Source organism: Nematostella vectensis, chromosome 12 (genome assembly GCF_932526225.1).
Source record: "Nematostella vectensis chromosome 12, jaNemVect1.1, whole genome shotgun sequence".
Lineage (NCBI taxonomy): Eukaryota > Metazoa > Cnidaria > Anthozoa > Actiniaria > Edwardsiidae > Nematostella > Nematostella vectensis.
Window position 1 is genome coordinate 15,681,663 of NC_064045.1, and position 26,900 is coordinate 15,708,562.

The window sequence follows — 26,900 nt, forward strand, 5'->3', positions numbered from 1 at the left end:
CCCAAGCAAAGTCACCATCGGACTGGAGGTTACATTCGGGAAAAGCTGTAGGGTTACATTCGGGAATTTGTTTTACGAGTGTAACATCCAAAAGGTTACAATCGATAATTTTTTTTTCCGAATGTAAATTCCAAAAAGTAACATTAGGAAAAATAAAACAGTATACTCGGAAAAAAAGGTATATCAATCTATCGAGCGCTATGCTCTATGTTAGAATCTACTTAATCAAGTTATCCAAGGAATCTAGTTAGTTCTTGTGTGCATAAAATATGTACAGGATCCTGAACAAAGCATGAGCACATCAAAGATGCTGAGAGTACATAAAAATGTCCCTATACCTTCTTTTTATGTCATGACACACCAAGAACAGTATAATTAAGTATCGATATTTAAAAAAATATTAAGAAAAAAAAGTAGGCTCTCAGCGGGAATCGAACCCGTGTGGCTGCGTTAGTAGTCAAGTGCCCGCAACGAAAGACTAACGTGGCATTGCTGAAGGGAATTGTAATGAAAATTACTTTTAATACTATTGGTATCGTAAACTATCCCAAGCAAGGTCACCATCGGACTGGAGGTTACATTCGGGAAAAGCTGTAGGGTTACATTCGGGAATTTGTTTTACGAGTGTAACCTCCAAAACGTTACAATCGATATTTTTTTTCCGAATGTAAATTCCAAAAAGTAACATTAGGAAAATAAATAATTTAATACTATTGGTATCGTAAACTATCCCAAGCAAAGTCACCATCGTACTGGAGGTTACATTCGGGAAAAGCTTCAGGGTTACATTCGGGACTTTGTTTTTACGAGTGTAACCTCCAAAAGGTTACAATCGATAATTTTTTTTCCGAATTTAAATTCCAAAAAGTAACATTAGGAAAATAAAACAGTATACTCGGTAAAAAAGGTATATCAATCTATCGAGCGCTATGCTCTATGTTAGAATCTACTTAATCAAGTTATCCAAGGAATCTAGTTAGTTCTTGTGTGCATAAAATATGTACAGGATCCTGAACAAAGCATGAGCACATCAAAGATGCTGAGAGTACATAAAAATGTCCCTATACCTTCTTTTTATGTCATGACACACCAAGAACAGTATAATTAAGTATCGATATTTAAAAAAAAATAAAGAAAAAAAAAATAGGCTATCAGCGGGAATCGAACCCGGGTCGCTGCGTTAGTAGTCAAGTGCCCGCAACGAAAGACTAACGTGGCATTGCTGAAGGGAATTGTAATGAAAATTACTTTTAATACTATTGGTATCGTAAACTATCCCAAGCAAAGTCACCATCGGACTGGAGGTTACATTCGGGAAAAGCTGTAGGGTTACATTCGGGAATTTGTTTTACGAGTGTAACATCCAAAAGGTTACAATCGATAATTTTTTTTCCGAATGTAAATTCCAAAAAGTAACATTAGGAAAAATAAAACAGTATACTCGGAAAAAAAGGTATATCAATCTATCGAGCGCTATGCTCTATGTTAGAATCTACTTAATCAAGTTATCCAAGGAATCTAGTTAGTTCTTGTGTGCATAAAATATGTACAGGATCCTGAACAAAGCATGAGCACATCAAAGATGCTGAGAGTACATCAAAATGTCCCTATACCTTCTTTTTATGTCATGACACACCAAGAACAGTATAATTAAGTATCGATATTTAAAAAAAATAAATAAAGAAAAAAAAATAGGCTATCAGCGGGAATCGAACCCGGGTCGCTGCGTTAGTAGTCAAGTGCCCGCAACAAAAGACTAACGTGGCATTGCTGAAGGGAATTGTAATGAAAATTACTTTTAATACTATTGGTATCGTAAACTATCCCAAGCAAAGTCACCATCGGACTGGAGGTTACATTCGGGAAAAGCTTCAGGGTTACATTCGGGAATTTGTTTTACGAGTGTAACATCCAAAAGGTTACAATCGATAATTTTTTTTTCCGAATGTAAATTCCAAAAAGTAACATTAGGAAAAATAAAACAGTATACTCGGAAAAAAAGGTATATCAATCTATCGAGCGCTATGCTCTATGTTAGAATCTACTTAATCAAGTTATCCAAGGAATCTAGTTAGTTCTTGTGTGCATAAAATATGTACAGGATCCTGAACAAAGCATGAGCACATCAAAGATGCTGAGAGTACATCAAAATGTCCCTATACCTTCTTTTTATGTCATGACACACCAAGAACAGTATAATTAAGTATCGATATTTAAAAAAAAATAAAGAAAAAAAATAGGCTATCAGCGGGAATCGAACCCGGGTCGCTGCGTTAGTAGTCAAGTGCCCGCAACGAAAGACTAACGTGGCATTGCTGAAGGGAATTGTAATGAAAATTACTTTTAATACTATTGGTATCGTAAACTATCCCAAGCAAAGTCACCATCGGACTGGAAGTTACATTCGGGAAAAGCTTCAGGGTTACATTCGGGAATTTGTTTTACGAGTGTAACCTCCAAAAGGTTACAATCAATAATTTTGTTTCCGAATGTAAATTCCAAAAAGTAACATTAGGAAAAATAAAACAGTATACTCGGAAAAAAAGGTATATCAATCTATCGAGCGCTATGCTCTATGTTAGAATCTACTTAATCAAGTTATCCAAGGAATCTAGTTAGTTCTTGTGCGCATAAAATATGTACATGATCCTGAACAAAGCATGAGCACATCAAAGATGCTGAGAGTACATAAAAATGTCCCTATACCTTCTTTTTATGTCATGACACACCAAGAACAGTATAATTAAGTATCGATATTTAAAAAAAAAATAAAGAAAAAAAAAATAGGCTATCAGCGGGAATCGAACCCGGGTCGCTGCGGTAGTAGTCAAGTGCCCGCAACGAAAGACTAACGTGGCATTGCTGAAGGGAATTGTAATGAAAATTACTTTTAATACTATTGGTATCGTAAACTATCCAAAGCAAAGTCACCATCGAATTGGAGGTTACATTCGGGAAAAGCTTCAGGGTTACATTCGGGAATTTGTTTTACGAGTGTAACCTCCAAAAGGTTACCATCGATAATTTTTTTTCCGAATGTAAATTCCAAAAAGTAACATTAGGAAAAATAAAACAGTATACTCGGAAAAAAAGGTATATCAATCTATCGAGCGCTATGCTCTATGTTAGAATCTACTTAATCAAGTTATCCAAGGAATCTAGTTAGTTCCTGTGTGCATAAAATATGTACAGGATCCTGAACAAAGCATGAGCACATCAAAGATGCTGAGAGTACATAAAAATGTCCCTATACCTTCTTTTTATGTCATGACACACCAAGAACAGTATAATTAGGTATCGATATTTAAAAAAAAAAATAAAGAAAAAAAAAATAGGCTATCAGCGGGAATCGAACCCGGGTCGCTGCGTTAGTAGTCAAGTGCCCGCAACGAAAGCCTAACGTGGCATTGCTGAAGGGAATTGTAATGAAAATTACTTTTAATACTATTGGTATCGTAAACTATCCCAAGCAAAGTCACCATCGGACTGGAGGTTATATTCGGGAAAAGCTTCAGGGTTACATTCGGGAATTTGTTTTACGAGTGTAACCTCCAAAAGGTTACAATCGATAATTTGTTTTTCGAATGTAAATTCCAAAAAGTAACATTAGGAAAAATAAAACAGTATACTCAGAAAAAAAGGTATATCAATCTATCGAGCGCTATGCTCTATGTTAGAATCTACTTAATCAAGTTATCCAAGGAATCTAGTTAGTTCTTGTGTGCATAAAATATGTACAGGATCCTGAACAAAGCATGAGCACATCAAAGATGCTGAGAGTACATAAAAATGTCCCTATACCTTCTTTTTATGTCATGACACACCAAGAACAGTATAATTAAGTATCGATATTTAAAAAAAAAATAAAGAAAAAAAAAAGGCTATCAGCGGGAATCGAACCCGGGTCCCTGCGTTAGTAGTTAAGTGCCCGCAACGAAAGACTAACGTGGCATTGTTGAAGGGAATTATAAAGAAAATTACTTTTAATACTATTGGTATCGTAAACTATCCCAAGCAAAGTCACCATCGGACTGGAGGTTACATTCGGGAAAAGCTTCAGGGTTACATTCGGGAATTTGTTTTACGAGTGTAACCTCCAAAAGGTTACAATCGATAATTTTTTTTCCGAATGTAAATTCCAAAAAGTAACATTAGGAAAATAAAACAGTATACTCGGTAAAAAAGGTATATCAATCTATCGAGCGCTATGCTCTATGTTAGAATCTACTTAATCAAGTTATCCAAGGAATCTAGTTAGTTCTTGTGTGCATAAATTATGTACAGGATCCTGAACAAAGCATGAGCACATCAAAGATGCTGAGAGTACATAAAAATGTCACTATACCTTCTTTTTATGTCATGACACACCAAGAACAGTATAATTAAGTATCGATATTAAAAAAAAAAATAAAGGAAAAAAATAGGCTATCAGCGGGAATCGAACCCGGGTCGCTGCGTTAGTAGTCAAGTGCCCGCAACGAAAGACTAACGTGGCATTGCTGAAGGGAATTGTAATGAAAATTACTTTTAATACTATTGGTATCGTAAACTATCCCAAGCAAAGTCACCATCGGACTGGAGGTTACATTTGGGAAAAGCTTCAGGGTTATATTCGGGAATTTGTTTTACGAGTGTAACCTCCAAAAGGTTACAATCGATAATTTTTTTTCCGAATGTAAATTCCAAAAAGTAACATTAGGAAAATAAAACAGTATACTCGGAAAAAAAGGTATATCAATCTATCGAGCGCTATGCTCTATGTTAGAATCTACTTAATCAAGTTATCCAAGGAATCTAGTCAGTTCTTGTGTGCATAAAATATGTACAGGATCCTGAACAAAGCATGAGCACATCAAAGATGCTGAGAGTACATAAAAATGTTCCTATACCTTCTTTTTATGTCATGACACGCCAAGAACAGTATAATTAAGTATCGATATTTAAAAAAAAATAAAGAAAAAAAATAGGCTATCAGCGGGAATCGAACCCGGGACGCTGCGTTAGTAGTCAAGTGCCCGCAACGAAAGACTAACGTGGCATTGCTGAAGGGAATTGTAATGAAAATTACTTTTAATACTATTGGTATCGTAAACTATCCCAAGCAAAGTCACCATCGGACTGGAGGTTACATTCGGGAAAAGCTTCAGGGTTACATTCGGGAATTTGTTTTACGAGTGTAACCTCTAAAAGGTTACAATCAATAATTTTGTTTCCGAATGTAAATTCCAAAAAGTAACATTAGGAAAAATAAAACAGTATACTCGGAAAAAAAGGTATATCAATCTATCGAGCGCTATGCTCTATGTTAGAATCTACTTAATCAAGTTATCCAAGGAATCTAGTTAGTTCTTGTGCGCATAAAATATGTACAGATCCTGAACAAAGCATTAGCACATCAAAGATGCTGAGAGTACATAAAAATGTCCCTATACCTTCTTTTTATGTCATGACACACCAAGAACAGTATAATTAAGTATCGATATTTAAAAAAAAAAATAAAGAAAAAAAAATAGGCTATCAGCGGGAATCGAACCCGGGTCGCTGCGGTAGTAGTCAAGTGCCCGCAACGAAAGACTAACGTGGCATTGCTGAAGGGAATTGTAATGAAAATTACTTTTAATACTATTGGTATCGTCAACTATCCAAAGCAAAGTCACCATCGGACTGGAGGTTACATTAGGGAAAAGCTTCAGGGTTACATTCGGGAATTTGTTTTACGAGTGTAACCTCCAAAAGGTTACCATCGATAATTTTTTTTCCGAATGTAAATTCCAAAAAGTAACATTAGGAAAAATAAAACAGTATACTTGGAAAAAAAGGTATATCAATCTAACGAGCGCTATGCTCTATGTTAGAATCTACTTGATCAAGTTATCCAAAGAATCTAGTTAGTTCTTGTGTGCATAAAATATGTACAGGATCCTGAACAAAGCATGAGCACATCAAAGATGCTGAGAGTACATCAAAATGTCCCTATACCTTCTTTTTATGTCATGACACACCAAGAACAGTATAATTAAGTATCGGTATTTAAAAAAAAAAATTAAGGAAAAAAATAGGCTATCAGCGGGAATCGAACCCGGGTCGCTGCGTTAGTAGTCAAGTGCCCGCAACGAAAGACTAACGTGGCATTGCTGAAGGGAATTGTAATGAAAATTACTTTTAATACTATTGGTATCGTAAACTATCCCAAGCAAAGTCACCATCGGACTGGAGGTTACATTCGGGAAAAGCTTCAGGGTTACATTCGGGAATTTGTTTTACGAGTGTAACCTCCAAAAGGTTACAATCGATAATTTTTTTTCCGAATGTAAATTCCAAAAAGTAACATTAGGAAAAATAAAACAGTATACTCGGAAAAAAAAGGTATATCAATCTATCGAGCGCTATGCTCTATGTTAGAATCTACTTAATCAAGTTATCCAAGGAATCTAGTTAGTTCTTGTGTGCATAAAATATGTACAGGATCCTGAACAAAGCATGAGCACATCAAAGATGCTGAGAGTACATAAAAATGTCCCTATACCTTCTTTTTATGTCATGACACACCAAGAACAGTATAATTAAGTATCGATATTTAAAAAAAAAATAAAGAAAAAAAAAAGGCTATCAGCGGGAATCGAACCCGGGTCCCTGCGTTAGTAGTTAAGTGCCCGCAACGAAAGACTAACGTGGCATTGTTGAAGGGAATTATAAAGAAAATTACTTTTAATACTATTGGTATCGTAAACTATCCCAAGCAAAGTCACCATCGGACTGGAGGTTACATTCGGGAAAAGCTTCAGGGTTACATTCGGGAATTTGTTTTACGAGTGTAACCTCCAAAAGGTTACAATCGATAATTTTTTTTCCGAATGTAAATTCCAAAAAGTAACATTAGGAAAATAAAACAGTATACTCGGTAAAAAAGGTATATCAATCTATCGAGCGCTATGCTCTATGTTAGAATCTACTTAATCAAGTTATCCAAGGAATCTAGTTAGTTCTTGTGTGCATAAAATATGTACAGGATCCTGAACAAAGCATGAGCACATCAAAGATGCTGAGAGTACATAAAAATGTCACTATACCTTCTTTTTATGTCATGACACACCAAGAACAGTATAATTAAGTATCGATATTAAAAAAAAAAATAAAGGAAAAAAATAGGCTATCAGCGGGAATCGAACCCGGGTCGCTGCGTTAGTAGTCAAGTGCCCGCAACGAAAGACTAACGTGGCATTGCTGAAGGGAATTGTAATGAAAATTACTTTTAATACTATTGGTATCGTAAACTATCCCAAGCAAAGTCACCATCGGACTGGAGGTTACATTTGGGAAAAGCTTCAGGGTTATATTCGGGAATTTGTTTTACGAGTGTAACCTCCAAAAGGTTACAATCGATAATTTTTTTTCCGAATGTAAATTCCAAAAAGTAACATTAGGAAAATAAAACAGTATACTCGGAAAAAAAGGTATATCAATCTATCGAGCGCTATGCTCTATGTTAGAATCTACTTAATCAAGTTATCCAAGGAATCTAGTCAGTTCTTGTGTGCATAAAATATGTACAGGATCCTGAACAAAGCATGAGCACATCAAAGATGCTGAGAGTACATAAAAATGTTCCTATACCTTCTTTTTATGTCATGACACGCCAAGAACAGTATAATTAAGTATCGATATTTAAAAAAAAATAAAGAAAAGAAATAGGCTATCAGCGGGAATCGAACCCGGGACGCTGCGTTAGTAGTCAAGTGCCCGCAACGAAAGACTAACGTGGCATTGCTGAAGGGAATTGTAATGAAAATTACTTTTAATACTATTGGTATCGTAAACTATCCAAAGCAAAGTCACCATCGGACTGGAGGTTACATTCGGGAAAAGCTTCAGGGTTACATTCGGGAATTTGTTTTACGAGTGTAACCTCTAAAAGGTTACAATCAATAATTTTGTTTCCGAATGTAAATTCCAAAAAGTAACATTAGGAAAAATAAAACAGTATACTCGGAAAAAAAGGTATTTCAATCTATCGAGCGCTATGCTCTATGTTAGAATCTACTTAATCAAGTTATCCAAGGAATCTAGTTAGTTCTTGTGCGCATAAAATATGTACAGATCCTGAACAAAGCATGAGCACATCAAAGATGCTGAGAGTACATCAAAATGTCCCTATACCTTCTTTTTATGTCATGACACACCAAGAACAGTATAATTAAGTATCGGTATTTAAAAAAAAAAATTAAGGAAAAAAATAGGCTATCAGCGGGAATCGAACCCGGGTCGCTGCGTTAGTAGTCAAGTGCCCGCAACGAAAGACTAACGTGGCATTGCTGAAGGGAATTGTAATGAAAATTACTTTTAATACTATTGGTATCGTAAACTATCCCAAGCAAAGTCACCATCGGACTGGAGGTTACATTCGGGAAAAGCTTCAGGGTTACATTCGGGAATTTGTTTTACGAGTGTAACCTCCAAAAGGTTACAATCGATAATTTTTTTTCCGAATGTAAATTCCAAAAAGTAACATTAGGAAAATAAAACAGTATACTCGGTAAAAAAGGTATATCAATCTATCGAGCGCTATGCTCTATGTTAGAATCTACTTAATCAAGTTATCCAAGGAATCTAGTTAGTTCTTGTGTGCATAAAATATGTACAGGATCCTGAACAAAGCATGAGCACATCAAAGATGCTGAGAGTACATAAAAATGTCACTATACCTTCTTTTTATGTCATGACACACCAAGAACAGTATAATTAAGTATCGATATTAAAAAAAAAAATAAAGGAAAAAAATAGGCTATCAGCGGGAATCGAACCCGGGTCGCTGCGTTAGTAGTCAAGTGCCCGCAACGAAAGACTAACGTGGCATTGCTGAAGGGAATTGTAATGAAAATTACTTTTAATACTATTGGTATCGTAAACTATCCCAAGCAAAGTCACCATCGGACTGGAGGTTACATTCGGGAAAAGCTTCAGGGTTACATTCGGGAATTTGTTTTACGAGTGTAACCTCCAAAAGGTTACAATCGATAATTTTTTTTCCGAATGTAAATTCCAAAAAGTAACATTAGGAAAAATAAAACAGTATACTCGGAAAAAAAAGGTATATCAATCTATCGAGCGCTATGCTCTATGTTAGAATCTACTTAATCAAGTTATCCAAGGAATCTAGTTAGTTCTTGTGTGCATAAAATATGTACAGGATCCTGAACAAAGCATGAGCACATCAAAGATGCTGAGAGTACATAAAAATGTCCCTATACCTTCTTTTTATGTCATGACACACCAAGAACAGTATAATTAAGTATCGATATTTAAAAAAAAAAAAAGAAAAAAAATAGGCTATCAGCGGGAATCGAACCCGGGTCGCTGCGTTAGTAGTCAAGTGCCCGCAACGAAAGCCTAACGTGGCATTGCTGAAGGGAATTGTAATGAAAATTACTTTTAATACTATTGGTATCGTAAACTATCCCAAGCAAAGTCACCATCGGACTGGAGGTTACATTCGGGAAAAGCTTCAGGGTTACATTCTGGAATTTGTTTTACGAGTGTAACCTCTAAAAGGTTACAATCAATAATTTTGTTTCCGAATGTAAATTCCAAAAAGTAACATTAGGAAAAATAAAACAGTATACTCGGAAAAAAAGGTATATCAATCTATCGAGCGCTATGCTCTATGTTAGAATCTACTTAATCAAGTTATCCAAGGAATCTAGTTAGTTCTTGTGCGCATAAAATATGTACATGATCCTGAACAAAGCATGAGCACATCAAAGATGCTGAGAGTACATAAAAATGTCCCTATACCTTCTTTTTATGTCATGACACACCAAGAACAGTATAATTAAGTATCGATATTTAAAAAAAAAAATAAAGAAAAAAAAAAATAGGCTATCAGCGGGAATCGAACCCGGGTCGCTGCGGTAGTAGTCAAGTGCCCGCAACGAAAGACTAACGTGGCATTGCTGAAGGGAATTGTAATGAAAATTACTTTTAATACTATTGATATCGTAAACTATCCAAAGCAAAGTCACCATCGGACTGGAGGTTATATTCGGGAAAAGCTTCAGGGTTACATTCGGGAATTTGTTTTACGAGTGTAACCTCCAAAAGGTTACAATCGATAATTTTTTTTCCGAATGTAAATTCCAAAAAGTAACATTAGGAAAAATAAAACAGTATACTCGGAAAAAAAAGGTATATCAATCTATCGAGCGCTATGCTCTATGTTAGAATCTACTTAATCAAGTTATCCAAGGAATCTAGTTAGTTCTTGTGTGCATAAAATATGTACAGGATCCTGAACAAAGCATGAGCACATCAAAGATGCTGAGAGTACATAAAAATGTCCCTATACCTTCTTTTTATGTCATGACACACCAAGAACAGTATAATTAAGTATCGATATTTAAAAAAAAAAAAAGAAAAAAAATAGGCTATCAGCGGGAATCGAACCCGGGTCGCTGCGTTAGTAGTCAAGTGCCCGCAACGAAAGCCTAACGTGGCATTGCTGAAGGGAATTGTAATGAAAATTACTTTTAATACTATTGGTATCGTAAACTATCCCAAGCAAAGTCACCATCGGACTGGAGGTTACATTCGGGAAAAGCTTCAGGGTTACATTCTGGAATTTGTTTTACGAGTGTAACCTCTAAAAGGTTACAATCAATAATTTTGTTTCCGAATGTAAATTCCAAAAAGTAACATTAGGAAAAATAAAACAGTATACTCGGAAAAAAAGGTATATCAATCTATCGAGCGCTATGCTCTATGTTAGAATCTACTTAATCAAGTTATCCAAGGAATCTAGTTAGTTCTTGTGCGCATAAAATATGTACATGATCCTGAACAAAGCATGAGCACATCAAAGATGCTGAGAGTACATAAAAATGTCCCTATACCTTCTTTTTATGTCATGACACACCAAGAACAGTATAATTAAGTATCGATATTTAAAAAAAAAAATAAAGAAAAAAAAAAATAGGCTATCAGCGGGAATCGAACCCGGGTCGCTGCGGTAGTAGTCAAGTGCCCGCAACGAAAGACTAACGTGGCATTGCTGAAGGGAATTGTAATGAAAATTACTTTTAATACTATTGATATCGTAAACTATCCAAAGCAAAGTCACCATCGGACTGGAGGTTATATTCGGGAAAAGCTTCAGGGTTACATTCGGGAATTTGTTTTACGAGTGTAACCTCCAAAAGGTTACCATCGATAATTTTTTTTCCGAATGTAAATTCCAAAAAAGTAACATTAGGAAAAATAAAACAGTATACTCGGAAAAAAAAGGTATATCAATCTATCGAGCGCTATGCTCTATGTTAGAATCTACTTGATCAAGTTATCCAAAGAATCTAGTTAGTTCTTGTGTGCATAAAATATGTACAGGATCCTGAACAAAGCATGAGCACATCAAAGATTCTGAGAGTACATAAAAATGTCCCTATACCTTCTTTTTATGTCATGACACACCAAGAACAGTATAATTAAGTATCGGTATTTAAAAAAAAAAATTAGGAAAAAAAATAGGCTATCAGCGGGAATCGAACCCGGGTCGCTGCGTTAGTAGTCAAGTGCCCGCAACGAAAGACTAACGTGGGATTGCTGAAGGGAATTGTAATGAAAATTACTTTTAATACTATTTGTATCGTAAACTATCCCAAGCAAAGTCACCATCGGACTGGAGGTTACATTCGGGAAAAGCTTCAGGGTTACATTCGGGAATTTGTTTTACGAGTGTAACCTCCAAAAGGTTACAATCGATAATTTTTTTTCCGAATGTAAATTCTAAAAAGTAACATTAGGAAAAATAAAACAGTATACTCGTAAAAAAAATGTATATCAATCTATCGAGCGCTATGCTCTATGTTAGAATCTACTTAATCAAGTTATCCAAGGAATCTAGTTAGTTCTTGTGTGCATAAAATATGTACAGGATCCTGAACAAAGCATGAGCACATCAAAGATGCTGAGAGTACATAAAAATGTCCCTATACCTTCTTTTTATGTCATGACACACCAAGAACAGTATAATTAAGTATAAATATTTAAAAAAAAAAATAAAGAAAAAAAAAGGCTATCAGCGGGAATCGAACCCGGGTCTCTGCGTTAGTAGTTAAGTGCCCGCAACGAAAGACTAACGTGGCATTGTTGAAGGGAATTATAATGAAAATTACTTTTAATACTATTGGTATCGTAAACTATCCCAAGCAAAGTCACCATCGGACTGGAGGTTACATTCGGGAAAAGCTTCAGGGTTACATTCGGGAATTTGTTTTACGAGTGTAACCTCCAAAAGGTTACAATCAATTAATTTTTTTCCGAATGTAAATTCCAAAAAGTAACATTAGGAAAAATAAAACAGTATACTCGAAAAAAAAAGGTATATCAATCTATCGAGCGCTATGCTCTATGTTAGAATCTACTTAAACAAGTTAACCAAGGAATCTAGTTAGTTCTTGTGTGCATAAAATATGTACAGGATCCTGAACAAAGCATGAGCACATCAAAGATGCTGAGAGTACATAAAAATGTCCCTATACCTTCTTTTTATGTCATGACACACCAAGAACAGTATAATTAAGTATCGATATTTAAAAAAAAAAAAAAGAAAAAAAAAATAGGCTATCAGCGGGAATCGAACCCGGGTCGCTGCGTTAGTAGTCAAGTGCCCGCAACGAAAGACTAACGTGGCATTGCTGAAGGAAATTGTAATGAAAATTACTTTTAATACTATTGGTATCGTCAACTATCCCAAGCAAAGTCACCATCGGACTGGAGGTTACATTCGGGAAAAGCTTCAGGGTTACATTCGGGAATTTGTTTTACGAGTGTAACCTCCAAAAGGTTACAATCGATAATTTGTTTTCCGAATGTAAATTCCAAAAAGTAACATTAGGAAAATAAAACAGTATACTCGGAAAAAAAGGTATATCAATCTATCGAGCGCTATGCTCTATGTTAGAATCTACTTAATCAAGTTAACCAAGGAATCTAGTTAGTTCTTGTGTGCATAAAATATGTACAGGATCCTGAACAAAGCATAAGCACATCAAAGATGCTGAGAGTACATAAAAATGTCCCTATACCTTCTTTTTATGTCATGACACACCAAGAACAGTATAATTAAGTATCGATATTTTAAAAAAAAAAAAAAGAAAAAAAAAATAGGCTATCAGCGGGAATCGAACCCGGGTCGCTGCGTTAGTAGTCAAGTGCCCGCAACGAAAGACTAACGTGGCATTGCTGAAGGAAATTGTAATGAAAATTACTTTTAATACTATTGGTATCGTCAACTATCCCAAGCAAAGTCACCATCGGACTGGAGGTTACATTCGGGAAAAGCTTCAGGGTTACATTCGGGAATTTGTTTTACGAGTGTAACCTCCAAAAGGTTACAATCGATAATTTGTTTTCCGAATGTAAATTCCAAAAAGTAACATTAGGAAAATAAAACAGTATACTCGGAAAAAAAGGTATATCAATCTATCGAGCGCTATGCTCTATGTTAGAATCTACTTAATCAAGTTAACCAAGGAATCTAGTTAGTTCTTGTGTGCATAAAATATGTACAGGATCCTGAACAAAGCATAAGCACATCAAAGATGCTGAGAGTACATAAAAATGTCCCTATACCTTCTTTTTATGTCATGACACACCAAGAACAGTATAATTAAGTATCGATATTTAAAAAAAAAATAAATAAAAAAGAAATTGGCTATCAGCGGGAATCGAACCCGGGTCGCTGCGGTAGTAGTCAAGTGCCCGCAACGAAAGACTAACGTGGCACTGCTGAAGGGAATTGTAATGAAAATTACTTTTAATACTATTGGTATCGTAAACTATCCAAAGCAAAGTCACCATCGAACTGGAGGTTACATTCGGGAAAAGCTTCAGGGTTACATTCGGGAATTTGTTTTACGAGTGTAACCTCCAAAAGGTTACAATCGATAATTTTTTTTCCGAATGTAAATTCCAAAAAGTAACATTAGGAAAAATAAAACAGTATACTCGGAAAAAAGGTATATCAATCTATCGAGCGCTATGCTCTATGTTAGAATCTACTTAATCAAGTTATCCAAAGAATCTAGTTAGTTCTTGTGCGCATAAAATATGTACAGGATCCTGAACAAAGCATGAGCACATCAAAGATTCTTAGAGTACATAAAAATGTCCCTATACCTTCTTTTATGTCATGACACACCAAGAACAGTATAATTAAGTATCGGTATTTAAAAAAAAAAAAATAAGAAAAAAATTAGGCTATCAGCGGGAATCGAACCCGGGTCGCTGCGTTAGTAGTCAAGTGCCGGCAACGAAAGACTAACGTGGCATTGCTGAAGGGAATTGTAATGAAAATTACTTTTAATACTATTGGTATCGTAAACTATCCCAAGCAAAGTCACCATCGGACTGGAGGTTACATTCGGGAAAAGCTTCAGGGTTACATTCGGGAATTTGTTTTACGAGTGTAACCTCCAAAAGGTTACAATCAATAATTTTTTTTCCGAATGTAAATTCCAAAAAGTAACATTAGGAAAAATAAAACAGTATACTCAGAAAAAAAGGTATATCAATCTATCGAGCGCTATGCTCTATGTTAGAATCTACTTAATCAAGTTATCCAAGGAATCTAGTTAGTTCTTGTGTGCATAAAATGTGTACAGGATCCTGAACAAAGCATGAGCACATCAAAGATGCTGAGAGTACATAAAAATGTCCCTATACCTTCTTTTTATGTCATGACACACCAAGAACAGTATAATTAAGTATCGATATTTAAAAAAAAAATAAAGAAAAAAAAAAGGCTATCAGCGGGAATCGAACCCGGGTCCCTGCGTTAGTAGTTAAGTGCCCACAACGAAAGACTAACGTGGCATTGTTGAAGGGAATTATAATGAAAATTACTTTTAATACTATTGGTATCGTAAACTATCCCAAGCAAAGTCACCATCGGACTGGAGGTTACATTCGGGAAAAGCTTCAGGGTTACATTCGGGAATTTGTTTTACGAGTGTAACCTCCAAAAGGTTACAATCGATAATTTTTTTTTCCGAATGTAAATTCCAAAAAGTAACAGGAAAATAAAACAGTATACTCGGGAAAAAAGGTATATCAATCTATCGAGCGCTATGCTCTATGTTAGAATCTACTTAATCAAGTTATCCAAGGATTCTAGTTAGTTCTTGTGTGCATAAAATATGTACAGGATCCTGAACAAAGCATGAGCACATCAAAGATGCTGAGAGTACATCAAAATGTCCCTATACCTTCTTTTTATGTCATGACACACCAAGAACAGTATAATTAAGTATCGATATTTTTAAAAAAAAAAATAAAGAAAAAAAAATAGGCTATCAGCGGGAATCGAACCCCGGTCGCTGCGGTAGTAGTCAAGTGCCCGCAACGAAAGACTAACGTGGCATTGCTGAAGGGAATTGTAATGAAAATTACTTTTAATACTATTGGTATCGTAAACTATCCCAAGCAAAGTCACCATCGGACTGGAGGTTACATTCGGGAAAAGCTTTAGGGTTACATTCGGGAATTTGTTTTACGAGTGTAACCTCCAAAAGGTTACAATCGATAATTTTTTTTCCGAATGTAAATTCCAAAAAGTAACATTAGGAAAAATAAAACAGTATACTCGGAAAAAAAGGTATATCAATCTATCGAGCGCTATGCTCTATGTTAGAATCTACTTAATCAAGTTATCCAAGGAATCTAGTTAGTTCTTGTGTGCATAAAATATGTACAGGATCCTGAACAAAGCATGAGCACATCAAAGATGCTGAGAGTACATAAAAATGTCCCTATACCTTCTTTTTATGTCATGACACACCAAGAACACTATGATTAAGTATCGATATTTTAAAAAAAAAATAAAGAAAAAAAAATAGGCTATCAGCGGGAATCGAACCCGGGTCGCTGCGTTAGTAGTCAAGTGCCCGCAACGAAAGACTAACGTGGCATTGCTGAAGGGAATTGTAATGAAAATTACTTTTAATACTATTGGTATCGTAAACTATCCCAAGCAAAGTCACCATCGGACTGGAGGTTACATTCGGGAAAAGCTTCAGGGTTACATTCGGGAATTTGTTTTACGAGTGTAACCTCCAAAAGGTTACAATCGATAATTTGTTTTCCGAATGTAAATTCCAAAAAGTAACATTAGGAAAATAAAACAGTATACTCGGAAAAAAAGGTATATCAATCTATCGAGCGCTATGCTCTATGTTAGAATCTACTTAATCAAGTTATCCAAGGAATCTAGTCAGGTCTTGTGTGCATAAAATATGTACAGGATCCTGAACAAAGCATGAGCACATCAAAGATGCTGAGAGTACATCAAAATGTCCCTATACCTTCTTTTTATGTCATGACACACCAAGAACAGTATAATTAAGTATCGATATTTTAAAAAAAAAAATAAAGAAAAAAAAATAGGCTGTCAGCGGGAATCGAACCCCGGTCGCTGCGGTAGTAGTCAAGTGCCCGCAACGAAAGACTAACGTGGCATTGCTGAAGGGAATTGTAATGAAAATTACTTTTAATACTATTGGTATCGTAAACTATCCCAAGCAAAGTCACCATCGGACTGGAGGTTACATTCGGGAAAAGCTTTGGGGTTACATTCGGGAATTTGTTTTACGAGTGTAACCTCCAAAAGGTTACAATCGATAATTTTTTTTTCCGAATGTAAATTCCAAAAAGTAACATTAGGAAAAATAAAACAGTATACTCGGAAAAAAAGGTATATCAATCTATCGAGCGCTATGCTCTATGTTAGAATCTACTTAATCAAGTTATCCAAGGAATCTAGTTAGTTCTTGTGTGCATAAAATATGTACAGGATCCTGAACAAAGCATGAGCACATCAAAGATGCTGAGAGTACATAAAAATGTCCCTATACCTTCTTTTTATGTCATGACACACCAAGAACAGTATAATTAAGTATCGATATTTAAAAAAATATTAAGAAAAAAAAGTAGGCTCTCAGCGGGAATCGAACCCGTGTGGCTGCGTTAGTAGTCAAGTGCCCGCAACGAAAGACTAACGTGGCATTGCTGAAGGGAATTGTAATGAAAATTACTTTTAATACTATTGGTATCGTAAACTATCCCAAGCAAAGTCACCATCGGACTGGAGGTTACATTCGGGAAAAGCTGTAGGGTTACATTCGGGAATTTGTTTTACGAGTGTAACCTCCAAAAGGTTACAATCGATATTTTTTTTCCGAATGTAAATTCCAAAAAGTAACATTAGGAAAATAAATAATTTAATACTATTGGTATCGTAAACTATCCCAAGCAAAGTCACCATCGTACTGGAGGTTACATTCGGGAAAAGCTTCAGGGTTACATTCGGGACTTTTTTTTTTCGAGTGTAACCTCCAAAAGGTTACAATCGATAATTTTTTTTCCGAATTTAAATTCCAAAAAGTAACATTAGGAAAATAAAACAGTATACTCGGTAAAAAAGGTATATCAATCTATCGAGCGCTATGCTCTATGTTAGAATCTACTTAATCAAGTTATCCAAGGAATCTAGTTAGTTCTTGTGTGCATAAAATATGTACAGGATCCTGAACAAAGCATGAGCACATCAAAGATGCTGAGAGTACATAAAAATGTCCCTATACCTTCTTTTTATGTCATGACACACCAAGAACAGTATAATTAAGTATCGATATTTAAAAAAAAATAAAGAAAAAAAAAATAGGCTATCAGCAGGAATCGAACCCGGGTCGCTGCGTTAGTAGTCAAGTGCCCGCAACGAAAGACTAACGTGGCATTGCTGAAGGGAATTGTAATGAAAATTACTTTTAATACTATTGGTATCGTAAACTATCCCAAGCAAAGTCACCATCGGACTGGAGGTTACATTCGGGAAAAGCTGTAGGGTTACATTCGGGAATTTGTTTTACGAGTGTAACATCCAAAAGGTTACAATCGATAATTTTTTTTCCGAATGTAAATTCCAAAAAGTAACATTAGGAAAAATAAAACAGTATACTCGGAAAAAAAGGTATATCAATCTATCGAGCGCTATGCTCTATGTTAGAATCTACTTAATCAAGTTATCCAAGGAATCTAGTTAGTTCTTGTGTGCATAAAATATGTACAGGATCCTGAACAAAGCATGAGCACATCAAAGATGCTGAGAGTACATAAAAATGTCCCTATACCTTCTTTTTATGTCATGACACACCAAGAACAGTATAATTAAGTATCGATATTTAAAAAAAAAAAATAAAGAAAAAAAAAATAGGCTATCAGCGGGAATCGAACCCGGGTCGCTGCGTTAGTAGTCAAGTGCCCGCAACAAAAGACTAACGTGGCATTGCTGAAGGGAATTGTAATGAAAATTACTTTTAATACTATTGGTATCGTAAACTATCCCAAGCAAAGTCACCATCGGACTGGAGGTTACATTCCGGAAAAGCTTCAGGGTTACATTCGGGAATTTGTTTTACGAGTGTAACATCCAAAAGGTTACAATCGATAATTTTTTTTTCCGAATGTAAATTCCAAAAAGTAACATTAGGAAAAATAAAACAGTATACTCGGAAAAAAAGGTATATCAATCTATCGAGCGCTATGCTCTATGTTAGAATCTACTTAATCAAGTTATCCAAGGAATCTAGTTAGTTCTTGTGTGCATAAAATATGTACAGGATCCTGAACAAAGCATGAGCACATCAAAGATGCTGAGAGTACATCAAAATGTCCCTATACCTTCTTTTTATGTCATGACACACCAAGAACAGTATAATTAAGTATCGATATTTAAAAAAAAAATAAAGAAAAAAAAAAAGGCTATCAGCGGAATCGAACCCGGGTCGCTGCGGTAGTAGTCAAGTGCCCGCAACGAAAGACTAACGTGGCATTGCTGAAGGGATTTGTAATGAAAATTACTTTTAATACTATTGGTATCGTAAACTATCCCAAGCAAAGTCACCATCGGACTGGAGGTTACATTCGGGAAAAGCTTTAGGGTTACATTCGGGAATTTTGTTTTACGAGTGTAACCTCCAAAAGGTTACAATCGATAATTTTTTTTCCGAATGTAAATTCCAAAAAGTAACATTAGGAAAAATAAAACAGTATACTCGGAAAAAAAGGTATATCAATCTATCGAGCGCTATGCTCTATGTTAGAATCTACTTAATCAAGTTATCCAAGGAATCTAGTTAGTTCTTGTGTGCATAAAATATGTACAGGATCCTGAACAAAGCATGAGCACATCAAAGATGCTGAGAGTACATCAAAATGTCCCTATACCTTCTTTTTATGTCATGACAAACCAAGAACAGTATAATTAAGTATCGATATTTAAAAAAAAAAATAAAGAAAAAAAAAAAGGCTATCAGCGGGAATCGAACCCGGGTCGCTGCGTTAGTAGTCAAGTGCCCGCAACGAAAGACTAACGTGGCATTGCTGAAGGGAATTGTAATGAAAATTACTTTTAATACTATTGGTATCGTAAACTATCCCAAGCAAAGTCACCATCGGACTGGAGGTTACATTCGGGAAAAGCTTTAGGGTTACATTCGGGAATTTGTTTTACGAGTGTAACATCCAAAAGGTTACAATCGATAATTTTTTTTTCGAATGTAAATTCAAAAAAGTAACATTAGGAAAAATAAAACAGTATACTCTGAAAAAAAGGTATATCAATCTATCGAGCGCTATGCTCTATGTTAGAATCTACTTAATCAAGTTATCCAAGGAATCTAGTTAGTTCTTGTGTGCATAAAATATGTACAGGATCCTGAACAAAGCATGAGCACATCAAAGATGCTGAGAGTACATCAAAATGTCCCTATACCTTCTTTTTATGTCATGACACACCAAGAACAGTATAATTAAGTATCGATATTTAAAAAAAAAAATAAAGAAAAAAAAATAGGCTATCAGCGGGAATCGAACCCGGGTCGTTGCGTTAGTAGTCAAGTGCCCGCAACGAAAGACTAACGTGGCATTGCTGAAGGGAATCGTATTGAAAATTACTTTTAATACTATTGGTATCGTAAACTATCCCAAGCAAAGTCAACATCGGACTGGAGGTTACATTCGGGAAAAGCTTCAGGGTTACATTCGGGAATTTGTTTTACGAGTGTAACCTCCAAAAGGTTACAATCAATTATTTTTTTTCCGAATGTAAATTCCAAAAAGTAACATTAGGAAAAATAAAACAGTATACTCGGAAAAAAAGGTATATCAATCTATAGAGCGCTATGCTCTATGTTAGAATCTACTTAATCAAGTTATCCAAGGAATCTAGTTTGTTCTTGTGCGCATAAAATATGTACAGGATCCTGAACAAAGCATGAGCACATCAAAGATGCTGAGAGTACATAAAAATGTCCCTATACCTTCTTTTTATATCATGACACACCAAGAACAGTATAATTAAGTATCGATATTTAAAAAAAAAATAAAGAAAAAAAAAATAGGCTATCAGCGGGAATCGAACCCGGGTCGCTGCGGTAGTAGTCAAGTGCCCGCAACGAAAGACTAACGTGGCATTGCTGAAGGGAATTGTAATGAAAATTACTTTTAATACTATTGGTATCGTAAACTATCCCAAGCAAAGTCACCATCGGACTGGAGGTTACATTCGGGAAAAGCTTCAGGGTTACATTCGGGAATTTGTTTTACGAGTGTAACCTCCAAAAGGTTACAATCGATAATTTTTTTTCCGAATGTAAATTCCAAAAAGTAACATTAGGAAAAATAAAACAGTATACTCGGAAAAAAGGTATATCAATATATCGAGCGCTATGCTCTATGTTAGAATCTACTTAATCAAGTTATCCAAGGAATCTAGTTAGTTCTTGTGTGCATAAAATATGTACAGGATCCTGAACAAAGCATGAGCACATCAAAGATTCTGAGAGTACATAAAAATGTCCCTATACCTTCTTTTTATGTCATGACACACCAAGAACAGTATAATTAAGTATCGATATTTAAAAAAAACAAATAAAGAAAAAAAAAAAGGCTATCAGCGGGAATCAAACCCGGGTCGCTGCGTTAGTAGTCAAGTGCCCGCAACGAAAGACTAACGTGGCATTGCTGAAGGGAATTGTAATGAAAATTACTTTTAATACTATTGGTATCGTAAACTATCCCAAGCAAAGTCACCATAGGACTGGAGGTTACATTCGGGAAAAGCTTTAGGGTTACATTCGGGAATTTGTTTTACGAGTGTAACCTCCAAAAGGTTACAATCGATAATTTTTTTTCCGAATGTAAATTCCAAAAAGTAACATTAGGAAAAATAAAAAAGTATACTCGGAAAAAAAGGTATATCAATCTATCGAGTGCTATGCTCTATGTTAGAATCTACTTAATCAAGTTATCCAAGGAATCTAGTTAGTTCTTGTGTGCATAAAATATGTACAGGATCCTGAACAAAGCATGAGCACATCAAAGATGCTGAGAGTACATCAAAATGTCCCTATAACTTCTTTTTATGTCATGACACACCAAGAACAGTATAATTAAGTATCGATATTTAAAAAAAAAATAAAGAAAAAAAAATAGCCTATCAGCGGGAATCGAACCCGCTTCGTTGCGTTAGTAGTCAAGTGCCCGCAACGAAAGACTAACGTGGCATTGCTGAAGGGAATCGTAATGAAAATTACTTTTAATACTATTGGTATCGTAAACTATCCCAAGCAAAGTCAACATCGGACTGGAGGTTACATTCGGGAAAAGCTTTAGGGTTACATTCGGGAATTTGTTTTACGAGTGTAACCTCCAAAAGGTTACAATCAATATTTTTTTTTCCGAATGTAAATTCCAAAAAGTAACATTAGGAAAAATAAAACAGTATACTCGGAAAAAAGGTATATCAATATATCGAGCGCTATGCTCTATGTTAGAATCTACTTAATCAAGTTATCCAAGGAATCTAGTTAGTTCTTGTGTGCATAAAATATGTACAGGATCCAGAACAAAGCATGAGCACATCAAAGATTCTGAGAGTACATAAAAATGTCCCTATACCTTCTTTTTATGTCATGACACACCAAGAACAGTATAATTAAGTATCGATATTTAAAAAAAACAAATAAAGAAAAAAAAAATAGGCTATCAGCGGGAATCAAACCCGGGTCGCTGCGTTAGTAGTCAAGTGCCCGCAACGAAAGACTAACGTGGCATAGCTGAAGGGAATTGTAATGAAAATTACTTTTAATACTATTGGTATCGTAAACTATCCCAAGCAAAGTCACCATCGGACTGGAGGTTACATTCGGGAAAAGCTTCAGGGTTACATTCGGGAATTTGTTTTACGAGTGTAACCTCCAAACGGTTACAATCAATAATTTTTTTTCCGAATGTAAATTCCAAAAAGTAATATTAGGAAAAATAAAACAGTATACTCGGAAAAAAAGGTATATCAATCTATCGAGCGCTATGCTCTATGTTAGAATCTACTTAATCAAGTTATCCAAGGAATCTAGTTAGTTCTTGTGTGCATAAAATATGTACAGGATCCTGAACAAAGCATGAGCACATCAAAGATGCTGAGAGTACATAAAAATGTCCCTATACCTTCTTTTTATGTCATGACACACCAAGAACAGTATAATTAAGTATCGATATTTAAAATAAAAAATAAAGAAAAAAAAAATAGGATATCAGCGGGAATCGAACCCGGGTCGCTGCGGTAGTAGTCAAGTGCCCGCAACGAAAGACTAACGTGGCATTGCTGAAGGGAATTGTAATGAAAATTACTTTTAATACTATTGGTATCGTAAACTATCCCAAGCAAAGTCACCATCGGACTGGAGGTTACATTCGGGAAAAGCTTCAGGGTTACATTCGGGAATTTGTTTTACGAGTGTAACCTCCAAAAGGTTACAATCGATATTTTTTTTCCGAATGTAAATTCCAAAAAGTAACATTAGGAAAATAAAACAGTATACTCGGAAAAAAAGGTATATCAATCTATCGAGCGCTATGCTCTATTTTAGAATCTACTTAATCAAGTTATCAAAGGAATCTAGTTAGTTCTTGTGTGCATAAAATATGTACAGGATCCTGAACAAAGCATGAGCACATCAAAGATGCTGAGAGTACATAAAAATGTCCCTATACCTTCTTTTTATGTCATGACACACCAAGAACAGTATAATTAAGTATCGATATTTAAAAATAAAAATAAAGAAAAAAAAATAGGCTATCAGCGGGAATCGAACCCGGGTCGCTGCGTTAGTAGTCAAGTGCCCGCAACGAAAGACTAACGTGGCATTGCTGAAGGGAATTGTAATGAAAATTACTTTTAATACTATTGGTATCGTAAACTATCCCAATCAAAGTCAACATCGGACTGGAGGTTACATTCGGGAAAAGCTTCAGGGTTACATTCGGGAATTTGTTTTACGAGTGTAACCTCCAAAAGGTTACAATCAATAATTTTTTTTCCGAATGTAAATTCCAAAAAGTAACATTAGGAAAAATAAAACAGTATACTCGGAAAAAAAGGTATATCAATCTATCGAGCGCTATGCTCTTTGTTAGAATCTACTTAATCAAGTTATCCAAGGAATCTAGTTAGTTCTTGTGTGCATAAAATATGTACAGGATCCTGATCAAAGCATGAGCACATCAAAGATGCTGAGAGTACATAAAAATGTCCCTATACCTTCTTTTTATGTCATGACACACCAAGAACAGTATAATTAAGTATCGATATTTAAAAAAAATAAAATAAAGAAAAAAAAATAGGCTATCAGCGGGAATCGAACCCGGGTCGCTGCGTTAGTAGTCAAGTGCCCGCAACGAAAGACTAACGTGGCATTGCTGAAGGGAATTGTAATGAAAATTACTTTTAATACTATTGGTATCGTAAACTATCCCAAGCAAAGTCACCATCGGACTGGAGGTTACATTCGGGAAAAGCTTCAGGGTTACATTCGGGAATTTGTTTTACGAGTGTAACCTCCAAAAGGTTACAATCGATATTTTTTTTCCGAATGTAAATTCCAAAAAGTAACATTAGGAAAATAAAACAGTATACTCGGAAAAAAAGGTATATCAATCTATCGAGCGCTATGCTCTATTTTAGAATCTACTTAATCAAGTTATCAAAGGAATCTAGTTAGTTCTTGTGTGCATAAAATATGTACAGGATCCTGAACAAAGCATGAGCACATCAAAGATGCTGAGAGTACATAAAAATGTCCCTATACCTTCTTTTTATGTCATGACACACCAAGAACAGTATAATTAAGTATCGATATTTAAAAAAAAAATAAAGAAAAAAAAATAGGCTATCAGCGGGAATCGAACCCGGGTCGCTGCGTTAGTAGTCAAGTGCCCGCAACGAAAGACTAACGTGGCATTGCTGAAGTGTATTGTAATGAAAATTACTTTTAATACTATGGTATCGTAAACTATCCCAAGCAAAGTCACCATAGGACTGGAGGTTACATTCGGGAAAAGCTTCAGTGTTACATTCGGGACTTTGTTTTACGAGTGTAACCTCCAAAAGGTTACAATCGATAATTTTTTTTCCGAATGTAAATTCCAAAAAGTAACATTAGGAAAAATAAAACAGTATACTCGGAAAAAAAGGTATATCAATCTATCGAGCGCTATGCTCTATGTTAGAATCTACTTAATCAAGTTATCCAAGGAATCTAGTTTGTTCTTGTGCGCATAAAATATGTACAGGATCCTGAACAAAGCATGAGCACATCAAAGATGCTGAGAGTACATAAAAATGTCCCTATACCTTCTTTTTATATCAAGACACACCAAGAACAGTATAATTAAGTATCGATATTTAAAAAAAAAATAAAGAAAAAAAAAATAGGCTATCAGCGGGAATCGAACCCGGGTCGCTGCGGTAGTAGTCAAGTGCCCGCAACGAAAGACTAACGTGGCATTGCTGAAGGGAATTGTAATGAAAATTACTTTTAATACTATTGGTATCGTAAACTATCCCAAGCAAAGTCACCATCGGACTGGAGGTTACATTCGGGAAAAGCTTCAGGGTTACATTCGGGAATTTGTTTTACGAGTGTAACCTCCAAAAGGTTACAATCGATATTTTTTTTCCGAATGTAAATTCCAAAAAGTAACATTAGGAAAATAAAACAGTATACTCGGAAAAAAAGGTATATCAATCTATCGAGCGCTATGCTCTATTTTAGAATCTACTTAATCAAGTTATCAAAGGAATCTAGTTAGTTCTTGTGTGCATAAAATATGTACAGGATCCTGAACAAAGCATGAGCACATCAAAGATGCTGAGAGTACATAAAAATGTCCCTATACCTTCTTTTTATGTCATGACACACCAAGAACAGTATAATTAAGTATCGATATTTAAAAATAAAAATAAAGAAAAAAAAATAGGCTATCAGCGGGAATCGAACCCGGGTCGCTGCGTTAGTAGTCAAGTGCCCGCAACGAAAGACTAACGTGGCATTGCTGAAGGGAATTGTAATGAAAATTACTTTTAATACTATTGGTATCGTAAACTATCCCAATCAAAGTCAACATCGGACTGGAGGTTACATTCGGGAAAAGCTTCAGGGTTACATTCGGGAATTTGTTTTACGAGTGTAACCTCCAAAAGGTTACAATCAATAATTTTTTTTCCGAATGTAAATTCCAAAAAGTAACATTAGGAAAAATAAAACAGTATACTCGGAAAAAAAGGTATATCAATCTATCGAGCACTATGCTCTTTGTTAGAATCTACTTAATCAAGTTATCCAAGGAATCTAGTTAGTTCTTGTGTGCATAAAATATGTACAGGATCCTGATCAAAGCATGAGCACATCAAAGATGCTGAGAGTACATAAAAATGTCCCTATACCTTCTTTTTATGTCATGACACACCAAGAACAGTATAATTAAGTATCGATATTTAAAAAAAATAAAATAAAGAAAAAAAAATAGGCTATCAGCGGGAATCGAACCCGGGTCGCTGCGTTAGTAGTCAAGTGCCCGCAACGAAAGACTAACGTGGCATTGCTGAAGGGAATTGTAATGAAAATTACTTTTAATACTATTGGTATCGTAAACTATCCCAAGCAAAGTCACCATCGGACTGGAGGTTACATTCGGGAAAAGCTTCAGGGTTACATTCGGGAATTTGTTTTACGAGTGTAACCTCCAAAAGGTTACAATCGATATTTTTTTTCCGAATGTAAATTCCAAAAAGTAACATTAGGAAAATAAAACAGTATACTCGGAAAAAAAGGTATATCAATCTATCGAGCGCTATGCTCTATTTTAGAATCTACTTAATCAAGTTATCAAAGGAATCTAGTTAGTTCTTGTGTGCATAAAATATGTACAGGATCCTGAACAAAGCATGAGCACATCAAAGATGCTGAGAGTACATAAAAATGTCCCTATACCTTCTTTTTATGTCATGACACACCAAGAACAGTATAATTAAGTATCGATATTTAAAAAAAAAATAAAGAAAAAAAAATAGGCTATCAGCGGGAATCGAACCCGGGTCGCTGCGTTAGTAGTCAAGTGCCCGCAACGAAAGACTAACGTGGCATTGCTGAAGTGTATTGTAATGAAAATTACTTTTAATACTATGGTATCGTAAACTATCCCAAGCAAAGTCACCATAGGACTGGAGGTTACATTCGGGAAAAGCTTCAGTGTTACATTCGGGACTTTGTTTTACGAGTGTAACCTCCAAAAGGTTACAATCGATAATTTTTTTTCCGAATGTAAATTCCAAAAAGTAACATTAGGAAAAATAAAACAGTATACTCGGAAAAAAAGGTATATCAATCTATCGAGCGCTATGCTCTATGTTAGAATCTACTTAATCAAGTTATCCAAGGAATCTAGTTTGTTCTTGTGCGCATAAAATATGTACAGGATCCTGAACAAAGCATGAGCACATCAAAGATGCTGAG